This window comes from Schistocerca gregaria, unplaced genomic scaffold (genome assembly GCF_023897955.1).
Source record: "Schistocerca gregaria isolate iqSchGreg1 unplaced genomic scaffold, iqSchGreg1.2 ptg000205l, whole genome shotgun sequence".
Lineage (NCBI taxonomy): Eukaryota > Metazoa > Arthropoda > Insecta > Orthoptera > Acrididae > Schistocerca > Schistocerca gregaria.
In genome coordinates, this window is record NW_026061740.1 from 124848 (window position 1) to 130019 (window position 5172).

A 5172-nucleotide genomic window follows, 5' to 3' on the forward strand; every position below is an offset into this window, starting at 1 on the left:
TAAAACTTGGTTTGTACCACTTCTTACTGGCTAATACATCAACTTAGAAGCTTCATCTGTGTTCTACTATGGTTCTTTTAGCGTCTCCGCATACCGCAGCACGCGACATAGCTTTGCAGACGATAAATGCATCCGTTTCAGAGAGAAGAGCGGAAAATGTGGCGATCTTGCTGTAAGTCGATTCAGTAACATATGATGAAAACGGTCGGATTTCTCAGGTTTTTACTACATATGAACACTTTTCACATTCACCCGTGACACGTGGCTGCTAGTCCTCCTTTCATGCAAAATCGTAAGGTCCTAGCTAATGTCCAAGTCACCAAAGAATCAAAAATCGATAACTAAATCTTGAATTGTACTGCTTCTTACTGGCTATTAGATAAACTTAGAAGCCTAATATGTGTTCTGCTATGCTACTTTTAGTCTCTCCGCATACCGGAGCACGCGACATAGCTTTGCAGACGATAAATGTAACAGTTTCAGAGAGAAGACCGGCCAATTTGACGATCTAGCTTTAAGCCGATGAGATAACAAATGCCGAAAACGGACTGATTTCTCAGGTTTTTACAACATATGAACACTTTTCACACTCTTTCGTGCAACGCGGCTGCTAGACCTCCATTCATGCAAAACCTTAAGGTCCTAGCTCATGTCCAAGGAATCAAAGAAGAGAAAAACTCAATAATTGATAGCTATAACTTTAATTGTACTACTTCTTATTGGCTAATACATCAACTTAGAATCTTCATCTGTGTTCTACTATGGTGCTTTTAGTGTATCCGCATACCGCAGCACGCGTCATAGCTTTGCAGACGATAAATGTAAGCGTTTGAGAAAGAAGAGCGGCCTATGTGGCGATCTGGCTTTTAGTCTATTCGATAACAAATGACGAAAACGGACGGATTTCTCAGGTTTTTACTACATATGAACACTTTTCACATTACCCCGTACAACGAGGTTCCTAGTCCTCCTTTCATACAAAATCTTAAGGTCCAAGCTCATGTCCAAGGCACCAAAGCAGAGTAAAAAGTCAATAATCGATAACTAAAATCTAAATTGAACTGCTTCGTACTGGCTATTACATCAACTTAGAAGCTTCTTCTGTGTTTTACTATGGTGCTTTTAGTGTCTCCGGATACCGCATCACGCGACATAGCTTTGCTGACGATAAATGTAGCCGTTTCAGAGAGAAGAGCGGCCAATGTGACGATCTGCTTTAAGTCGATTCGATAACAAATGACGAAAACGGACGGATTTCTCAGGTTTTTACTACATATGAAACCTTTTCACATTCCCCGTGCAACGCGGCTGCTAGTCCTCCTTTCATTCAAAATCTTAAGGTCTTAGCTCATGTCCAAGGCACCAAAGAAGCGTAAAAAGTCAATAATCGATAACTAAAACTTGAATTGTACTGCTTCTTACTAGCTATTACATCAACTTATAAGCTTCTTCTGTTTTCTACTATGGTGCTTTTAGTATCTCCGCATACCGCAGCACGCGACATAGCTTTGCAGTCGATAAATGTAACCGTTTTAGAGAGAAGAGCGGCCAAGTGACGATCTGGCTTTAAGTCGATTCGATAACAAATGACGAAAATAAACGGATTTCTCAGGTTTTTACTACATATGAAACCTTTTCACATTCTCCCGTGCAACGCGGCTGCTAGTCCTCTTTTCTTCAAAAATCTTAAGGCTCTAGCACATATCCAAGGCACCAACGAAGGGTAAAAAGTCAATAATCGGTAACTAAAATTTGAAATGTACTGCTTCTTACTGGCTATTACCTCAACTTAGAAGCTTCTTCCGTGTTTTACTATGGTGCTTTTAGTGTCTCCGCATACCGCATCACGCGACACAGCTTAGCAGACGATAAATGTAACCGTTTAGCGAGAAGAGCGGCCAATGTGACGATCTGGCTTTAAGTCTATTCGATAACAAATGACGAAAACCGACGGATTTCCAAGGTTTTTGCTACATATGAACACATTTCATATTCTCCCGTGGAACGCGGCTGCTATTGATCCTTTCATGCAAAATCTTAAGGTCCTAGCTTATGTCCAAGGCACCAAAGCCGGCTAAAAAGTCAATAATCGATACCTAAAACTTGAATTGTACTACTTCTTACTGGCTATTACATCAACTTGGAAGCTACATCTGTGTTCTACTATGGTGCTTTTAGTGTTTCCGCATACCGCAGCACGCGACATAGCTTTGCAGACGATAAATGTAACCGTTTCAGAGAGAAGAGCGGACAATGTGACGATCTGGCTTTAAGTCGATTCGAAAACAAATGAAGAAAACGCACGGATTTCTCAGGTTTATGCTACATATGAACACTTTTCACATTATCCCTTGCAACGCGGCTGCCTGTCCTCCTTTCATGCAAAATCTTTAGGTTCTAGCCCATGTCCAAAGCACCAAAGAAGGGTAAAAAGTCAATAATCGGTAAGTGAAACTTGAATTGTACTACTTGTTACTGGCTATTACATCAACTTAGGACCTTCATCTGTGTTCTACTATGGTGCTTTTAGTGTCTATGCATACCTCAGCAAGCGAAATAGCTTTGCAGACGATAAATGTAACCGTTTTAGATAGAAGAGCGGCCAATGTGACGATCTGAATTTTAGTCGATTCGACAACAAATGACGAAAACGGACGGATTTCTTAGGTTTTTACTACATATGAACACTTTTCACATTCTCCCGTGCAACGCGGCTACGAGTCCTCCTTTCATACAAAATCTTAAGGTCCAAGCTCATTTCCAAGGCAGCAAAGAAGGGTGAAAAATCAATAATCGAAAACTAAAACTTGAATTGTGCTGCTTATTACTGGCTATTACATCAACTTAGTAGCCTATTATGTGTTTTGCTATGCTGCTTTTAGTGTCTCCGAATACCGCAGCACGTGACATAGCTCTACAGACGATAAATGTAACCGTTTCAGAGAGAAGAGCGGCCAATGTGACGATCTGGCTTCCAGTCGATTCGAAAACAAATGACGAATACGGACGGATTTCTGAGGTTTATGCTTCATATGAACACTTTTCACATTCACCCATGCAACGCGGCTGCCAGTCCTCCTTTCATGCAAAATCTTAAGGTCCTAGCTCATGCCCAAGGCACACAAGCCGCCTAAAAAGTTAATAATCGATAGCTGAAACTTGAATTTTACTGCTTCTTCCTGGCTATTACATTAACTTAGAAGCTTCTTCTGTGTTCTACTATAGTGCTTTTAGTCTCTCCGCATACTGCAGCATGCGACATAGATTTGCAGACGATAAATGTAACCGTTTCAGCGAGAAGAGCGGCTAATGTGACGACCAGGTTTTAGTCGATCCGTTATGAAATGACGGAAACGGACGGATTTCTCAGGTTTTTACTACATATGAACACTTTTCACATTCCCCCGTGCAACACGGTTCCTAGTCCTCCTTTCATACAAAATCTTAAGGTCCAAGCTCATGTCCAAGGCACCAAAGAAGAGTAAAAAGTCAATAATCGATAACTAAAATCTAAATTGAACTGCTTCGTACTGGCTATTACATCAACTTAGAAGCTTCATCTATGTTCTACTATGGTGCTTTTAGTGTCTCCGCAAACCGCAGCACGCGACATTGCTTTGCAGACGATAAGTACAACCGTTTCTGACAGAACTGCAGCCAATGTGATGATCCTGATTTAAGTAAATTCTATAACAAATTATGAAAACGGACGGATTTCTCAGGTTTTTACTACATATGAACACTTTTGACATTCTCCCGTGCAACTCGGCTGCTAGTCCTCCTTTCATGAAGAATCTTAAGGTCCTAGCTCATGTTCAAGGCACCAAAGCCGGCTAAAAAGTCAATAATCGATACCTAAAACTTGAATTGTACTACTTCTTACTTGCTATTACATCAACTTAGAAGCTTCATCTGTGTTCTACTATGGTGCTTTTAGTGTCTCCGCATACCGCAGCACGCGACATAGCTTTGCAGACGATAAGTACAACGGTTTCAGAGAGAAGAGCGGCCTATGTGACGATCTGGCTTTAAGTCGATTCGATAACAAATGACGAATACGGACAGATTTCTCAGGTTTTACTACATACGAACACTTTTCACATTCTCCCGTGCAACGCGGCTGCTAGTCCTCCTTTCATGCAATATCATAAGTTCATAGGTCATGTTCAAGGCACCAAAGATGGGTAAAAAGTCAATAATCGATAGTAAAAACTTGAATTGTACTACTTCATACTAGCTATTACATCAACTTAGAAGCTTCATCTGTGTTCTACTATGGTGCTTTTAGTGTCTCCGCATACCGCAGGACGCGCCATAGCTTTGCAGACGATAAATGTAACCGTTTCAGGGAGAAGAGCGGCCAATGTGACGATCTGGCTTTCAGTCGTTTCGACAACAAATGACGGAAACGGACGGATTTCTCTGGTGTTTACTACATATAATCGCTTTTCACATTCTACCGTGCAACGTGGCAGCTAGTCCTCCTTTCATGCAAAATCTTAAGGTCCTAGCCCATGTCCAAGCTACAAAAGTCGGGTAAAAGGTCAATAATCGATAACTAACACTTGAACTGTACTACATCTAACGGGCTATTACATCAACTTAGAAGCTTCGTCTGTGTTCTACTATGGTGCTTTTAGTGTCTCCGCATACTGCAGCACGCGACATAGCTTTGCAGACGATAAATGTAACCTTTTCAGAGAGAAGTGCGGCCAATGTAACGCTCTGGCTTAAATCGATTTGATATCAAATGATGAAAACTAATAAGTTTCTAAGGTTTTTACTACATATGAACTCTATTCACATTCGTCCGTGCAACGCGGCTGCTAGTCCTGTTTTCATGCAAAATCGTAAGGTCCTAGCTCATGTCCAAATCACCAAAGAAGGGTATAAAGTCAATAATCGATAACTAAAACTTGAATTGTACTGATTCTTACTGGCTATTACATCAACATAGTAGCTTCTTCTGTGTTCTACTATGGTGCTTTTAGTGTCTACGCATAGAGCAGTACGCGACATAGCTTTGCAGCCGATAAATGTAACCATTTCAAAGAGAAGAGCGGCCAATATGACGATCTGGCTTTAAGTCGATTCGTTTAAAAATGAAGAAAACGGATGGATTTCTCAGGTTTTTACTACATATGTAAACTTTTCACATTCTCCCGTGCAACG